The sequence below is a fragment of the Panulirus ornatus genome, chromosome 12, assembly GCF_036320965.1.
Source record: "Panulirus ornatus isolate Po-2019 chromosome 12, ASM3632096v1, whole genome shotgun sequence".
Lineage (NCBI taxonomy): Eukaryota > Metazoa > Arthropoda > Malacostraca > Decapoda > Palinuridae > Panulirus > Panulirus ornatus.
In genome coordinates this window covers 53,846,358-53,853,557 of record NC_092235.1, presented here as the reverse complement: position 1 = coordinate 53,853,557, position 7,200 = coordinate 53,846,358, and the positions used below count along the sequence as shown (strand labels likewise).

The following is a 7,200-nucleotide window of genomic DNA, read 5'->3' as shown; positions in this document are numbered from 1 at the left end:
CTTTAAGAAACACCTCGTCATGAATCCTCTGTTTCTATCCTCGATGATTACTGTTAACAGAGTCTTCCTTCATCCCTTTATCAAAAATTAAGCTTCTTTTCCAGTCTCTCATGTGGGACAGTGTCAGCTGCTTTCTGCCACTCCAAGAACGTACAGTCCATCCATCCACTCATATATAACAGTCTAGAAGATGTTACAATTGACCTCCGTTCCCTACGACCATTTTGTCTCTCACTAAGTTAGTTTCTCCATTACAAGTTATTGTCCGTTTACTTTCTAAATGATCGCTCTTCCTGCATTTAGTAGATTATACTCGTCAGTGATATTTTCTGGAGTTCAGGGTTATTTTTCGATCTTCTTTCTTACAAACATGCACGATATTTGCTCTTCGTCATTCCCTTGGCACTACAGCCTCTCTCAACCATATTTTTTCCATGGAGAGACTTCATTAGGGTCATGTATCTTGGAACCAGACCCTTCAATAGCCTACTTATGTAATTCTAACCTTTTCAGTGTGTGTGTGTGTGTGTGTGTGTGTGTGTGTGTGTGTGTGAGAGAGAGAGAGAGAGAGAGAGAGAGAGAGAGAGAGAGAGAGAGAGAGAGAGAGAGAGAGAGAGAGAGAGGTCTATGTTCATGCAGGAGGTGAAAGTGTGTATTGGGAGGATGTGAGTGTATGTGTGTGTGTGTGTTTGTGCACGTGTGTTTGGGTTGAGGGTATGTGAGGAGTGAGTGTGCATGCGGGAAGTGTATGGGAGGGTAAGTGTACGTGTGCGGAGGGGTTAGAAATCATTACTTCATTATTGTCATTATCATTATTATTATGATAATCTTTATTACTGTATGCCCAGCTAGCAATGACTGCACTGCGAAATTTTTACAGTCGCTAATCATACAAGAATAAATTTTCAGAATATCATACAATTTAGATTAAAAAAAAATTAAAAGCGAAGACGCAACTGGCCTGCTCGTCAAGTTCATCAAAGAAATAAGAGGATTGTTTCTTCCTTTCTCATAAGGAGGTCACCGCCGGCAAAGCATAGCCACGCCAACCTAATGTGGCAGCTTGTATCATATGCTAGTTTTTACTCAGTGAATTATCATATCCGCATTGTTGTATGACCATCTTTGTCAGCTGCTACTGCCAAGTCAACGGTGGACGCTCAGGTACGGATGCTGGATTAGAGGATTGGATCATACGAAATTTGGAAATGGTGTAGCAGGATTTGAATGATGATTATGTGGGCTGGAACTGGCTATAAGGAAAAGAGCGCAAGTAGGGTTTAGGAGCGGACCTAATTGACAGCCACAATTACAGAAGAGCTCAAATTGGCAGCCAAGAGCCACAGAGTGATACCAGTCAGGGGTCATATTCATAGAGATTACGGGTTACAAGGCATGGCCACAGACCAACCAAAATTGGTAATCAAATTCACACTACAGCCAAGTGGGTAGGAAGAGGCACAGAACTATTCAGGTTATAATTGCTAGGGCCACAGAACATCCTGGGAAGGTGGTTACGAGTGCCCAGGGGTGGAGTGGACAAAGCCATAGACCAGAGCCACAGAGGTCCTCAAATGAGCAATCAGAACTAGGGAGAACCTAGAATTATGTCAGTCATACACCATTTCCTGTTGTCAGTCAGAGTAACTCCCATTAGCAACCAGAGCCAAGGGCACCTCCCGTCTGGCAAGCAGAGCCATTGTGCAACCCGTGTTGCTATCGAGAACCAGAGATAAACCCGTGTTGACAGTCAGAGCCACAGAGCACCTCCGGTTGGTAACTAAAACACAAAACAACTCGGGTTCGCAGCCGAAGTGCGCAGCAGCAGCAGCAGCCAGGAAGCGGGGAACGAGTTTAACAAGAAAATTGCTCACTCATGACACTGGCACTACAGCCTTAAACTGCGGCAGTCACTGACCATGACGCTACAGCTGTGAGGCCAGCATCATGCAAGGCCGAAAACACGTCTTCTTCGCCAAGCAACCGTCCACATGACTAACAGTGAGTGAGGAAGGAGGACGTCCCACAAAGAAGCGGAACTCACCCATGACCCTCAAGGCTTGACGGTGAATGTACACCTCCTGGTATGGGTATGGCGACCCTACACACAACAAAAGACTGAATGACTGGCAATCTTCGAGGAGCCTTTGAAAAGCTTCTGTGTCCTGGATGTGGTCGTGGGGAAACCTTGACTTATAATTGATTATCCCTATTCAGCATTTATTCAAATAGGTGGATTTGCATAAATATCATGCGCCTTCACTCATTTTCACATAGATTCGTTCCTGAGATTTGTGACGGTGATACGAGATGACGGTATCCCATAGGAATTTACAGCTTCTAGAAATAAATGATGACTATTGAAGTGTGTGTGTGTGTGTGTGTGTGTGTGTGTGTGTGTGATTACATTCGTGTTGCCCCGTCTCTTGATTTTGTACATATCTATAACACACACACACACACACACACACACACACACACACACACACACAGCCATTTCGACCAACTTAGAGGGTTTAATGCACACCTGGGTTGGGTGTAGGCCGATTGCTACGCTCAGGCTTCGAACCCATGCAGATCTAACCCCGTGCTGACTCATGGTCAGTAACGCTAACCACTACATCACGGAGGCCCGTGTAAGTGTGTGTGTGTGTGTTAACAGCACATCTTATCTCAGCTTCTTGACCCCTTGAACACGACGGTACGATCCTTGAGCACGATGGCATGTCTTGAACACGACGGTACGACCCTTGAGCACGATGGCACATGTCTTGAACACGACGGTACAACCCTGGGGTATGATGGCTAGGCCATTATACCCAGAGGTCGTTGTCATTAGGTTCAAGGATTACACAGTCATTTTCAAGAGGTTAACAACCTACAATGCGCGTCTCTCTTTACATGTCAAACAGCCATGCAATTTTGTGAGGGTTAATTCTGTACAACTGGGGGTCTCCTGTCCTAGCCCCAGCTGGACAGCAAAGGGCAGGGGTACCAGTTCCCTGCTACGAGCCAGTCACCCTAACATCCTTCGAACAGTTTGGGGAGACACGCAAGGGTGGTCTGGTTCGACAAACCTGTCGCATTCCAAAGATCGTCTTAAAAGTCAAAAGACACCTCGTTGTGCGAGGAAGAGAGAAGGGGGTCAGGTGAGGATATTCCCTCAAAGGCCCAGTCCTCTGTTCTTAACGCTACCTCGCTATCGCGGGAAATGGCGAATAGTATGAAAAAAAAAAAAAAAAAAAAAATATATATATATATATATATATATATATATATATATATATATATATATATATATATATATATATTCCATTTTTTATGAAATAGCTTTAAAAATGGCTAGTTGTACTGAACACTGGCCCGTTGTGTTGAAGACTGGCAAGCTGTAATGAGCACTGGTTCGCTGAGTTGAACAGTGGTCCGTTGTCACTGAACACCGTATGGTGGCCTATTGTGTTAAAAAGAGTGGTCCTGTTTTAAAATAAATGACCTGCTATGTCCAAATATGTCCCGCCGAGCTAAAGTGCTTCCTGCCGACTTGAAGAGTGTCCTGCTGGGGCAAAGGAGTATCGCTGTTGGAGCAAGGAGTATCTTGCTGGGGCAGGGAGCATCCTGCTGGGGCAAGGAGTAACTTGCTGGGGCAAGGAGTATCTTGCTGGGGCAAGGAGTACCTTGCTGGGGCAAGGAGTAACTTGCTGGGGCAAGGAGTATCTTGCTGGGGTAAGGAGTATCCTGTTGGGGCAAGGAGTATCTTGCTGGGGCAAGGAGTACCTTGCTGGGGCAAGGAGTATCCTGCTGGGGCAAGGAGCATCCTGCTGGGGCAAGGAGTATCTTGCTGGGTCAAGGAGTATCCTGCTGGGGCAAGGAGCATCCTGCTGGGGCAAGGCGTATCCTGCTGGGGCAAGGCGTATCCTGCTGGGCAAGGAGTATCTTGCTGGGGCAACGAGCATCCTGCTGGGGCAAGGAGTACCCTGCTGGGGCAAGGAGTACCCTGCTGGGGCAACGAGCATCCTGCTGGGGCAAGGAGTACCCTGCTGGGGCAAGGAGTACCCTGCTGGGGCAAGGAGAATCTTGCTGGGTCAAGGAAAATCCTGCTGGGGCAAGGAGCAGTATCCTGTAGGGTTAAAGCATTCTCCTGAGCTATTTGTACTTGAGGTATTGCGCTGGCTCGTGCTCTAGGTCACAGGCCCGACCCTACATTACGTCAGAGGGTTAGCCCTGCTTGACGACTCATGACTGTCTGCAGGGAGAGAGTTTATGATCAGCTTTAACTCGTTGTGAAAACTAAATATGTTCAAAACATCCGATGTTCCTTGGCTGTATATCACTAAGTGTCTTGTTGGAAGCACTTACCATTTCTTGATATTCTTAGACCAGTTTAACCACCACCCAACTAGTTTTATAATCACTCTTATTTTCTTCTTCTCACAGGTGGTGCTGATCGTCAATGTGGCCACCTACTGAGGCTACACAGCCCAGTACCTCGACATGAATGTGCTGCAAGAATCCTTTAACGACTTCGAGGTTCTGGCGTTCCCGTGCAACCAGTTCGGGAAGGTGAGTGTTGAAGTAAATTGTTTATGCCCCTCAGCTGGCACGTTGCAACATCTTTTTCGAAGTGTTCAGTAAGATTTTCCTTTGCGTTTTAGTGTGTTCGTAAGACTGGTGCATTTTTTCCAGCAAGTCCGATCCATCATAGACGCTTAACCGAACTGTGATCATGGCTTATTGCCTCGCGTTCCCCCGTTGTTTCAAAATAATCAAAACAGATCAATATTGTAATCTCATTATAGATACACTGGTAGACCCTGCTCGACACATGAAGCGTCTTGGAATCTTACATAAGTGGATCTCGAAACAAACATAAACATTTCTGATGTCTCTGGACACTGGCGTCTAGGATTACTTTCACTTTCTGCCAGTTTGTCAACCAAGAGAGAAGACTTCACATTCCGTCTCTAGCAGACACGAAAATAAATTGAGGGTCGAGTTCACTGACACCGATAAGATTCACGTTCGCTCTTTCTTGCTCCTTCACTTCTCTTCAGTTTCAAATCGCTTGCATTCATGATACTTATGATCCTATTTTTTCCCCCTTATGTTGCTTTATATGGTGGCCATCCTTCTTACCTCCACCGTGGCCAACCAAGAGAACACAAAGCAAACAATAAGCTGCCTAATAATGTTTAATGATTTTCCTATCCAGTTCAGATTAATGGCTAATTCACCTTGAAACTGAATAACAATCCTTTACTCTAAAGCAGATGCTGTACATACAGCCCTACAGCACTCAAGGTCGCTATCACAAATACAACTCATCATGTTTTAACCAAATTTACCAACCTATTCTTATGAGGACCGTTCAACATAGTCACTTCCCTTACAATCCAATTAATGTAACTTGATTTTCACAAAGTCTTAAACTCGTCCAACAGCATCATCTGCTGCTTACGGTCTGTAACGTCATACTCAACTTATCTGATATGCCCAATCTTCTAGTTGCTATCAAAACATTGACTATACAGAGTTCGGGCCAGAAGGCATCTCTTGTCTTAAAAGAGAATAACAAAAGGGCCCCACATGGTGGAGGCAACAGACAACAGACTTCATAAAAACGTTGGAGATTCTTATCCTATCGTCTTTACACCTTATTACTGATAAGTATATCCTCACCGGGTTTAGTACAAGACAGGAACGAAGTACTTGACACACATTCAGTGAAGTATTCTATCCATTATAAATGCCATTTATTGTCATTACACAAAAGGACTATAAATTTGTAAAGACTAGAAATGCCCGCTGTATTATATTTTTGCATTAAAACATTACATGAAGGAAGCATGGTAAAAACACATATGTAATGATACATAAAAAAAGTGCCTGTCCTCAGAAAGTTGTATACGACCTCCATGCTGTGCCTGATATTTAAGTATAAAATCATTTTTGTTTCTCTTTCGTAGCAAGAGCCGGCGGGCAACGCCGAAGAGCTTTTGAACGGCATCAAGCACGTTCGTCCTGGGAACGGTTTCGTGCCCAACTTCACCATGTTCAAGAAGATTGACGTGAACGGCGAAGAGGAACATCCTCTGTATACCTATCTTAAGGTAAGAAGGTGCAAGACAACTCATCAAAGTTAATGAAAAATGTAAGAAACAATTTGTGCAAAGAACATGGTTTTGGAGGCTACTTCACGTAGGATTAAAGAGGGGGGGGGGGGGGGGATAGCTGGAAGATAGGAACTTAGACTGCTTGATATTCATCACAAGAAATAACTACGAAAACTCTACACAAAGGCGTTTGGTATACTTGTAAACTTAATCAATTCTCAGGACACTGACATCGTTAAGTTCATAATCATGAAAGGATTATTACTATTATTCTTTTTTTACTTAAAGATTTACTGGAAACTGTTTCTTAAATGGTGCAACCATACAAAGTAAGAACGATGGTAGTCTTACATACTTTTACATAGCCTACGGATGTGATGCCTAAGTAACGGTATTTTTTCCCTCAATAATATCTCAACTGTGATGAATTTCTTCCCCAACAGTCGTTCTGCCCATCTACTCGTCAGAGCTTCTCGGATACAAAGAAGCTTTTCTACAACCCTCTTCGGAACGGTGACGTTCGCTGGAACTGGGAGAAGTTCCTCATCTCCAAGAGCGGCAAGCCCTTCCAACGATACGACCCGAGCACCAAGCCAGACGAAATCAGAAATGACGTCATGTTTCTCCTGGGGCAGGACTTTTAAAAGGTCACGCAAGGCATCGCACTCATAGATGTCCATGCCTAAGAGTAATGAGAGGGGAAACATCTTTTTTTTTTTTCCTATCAAATAGTAATTTCCATGTTTCTCCATTACCCATTGTCTTTCCGCAAGCTGAAGGTGGGCGCGACTTTAGTGTAGCCTAGTTAGATGAAAACGTTGCCAGAAACCCGACGGTGGGCGACGCTGGATAGCAGAGCAACCTCTGAGCCTGGTCTTTGCAGCACATTCAGCTGGGCTTCAGGTCAGCTCTGAAGGATAGGCTACGTTATAGGTCGTGACTACTGGATATTGCGAAGAGCCTCTGGGGTTTGTAGTTTCAGTAAAATATATCCTGAGCCTACTGTTTTAATTCACTTCTCAAATCAAGACGGGTTATTTTCTAAAATGTTTGGTGTGTGTGTGTGTGTGTGCGTGTAATTACCTATACG

The 7,200-nt window shown here is 44.5% G+C and overlaps 1 pseudogene; it reads left to right on the top strand.

Moving 5' to 3' along the window:
• The window catches only part of LOC139752065 (glutathione peroxidase-like), a 16,261-nt pseudogene extending 9,153 nt beyond the window's left edge, over positions 1-7,108 (top strand).
• Positions 7,109-7,200: the final 92 nt, after the last annotated feature.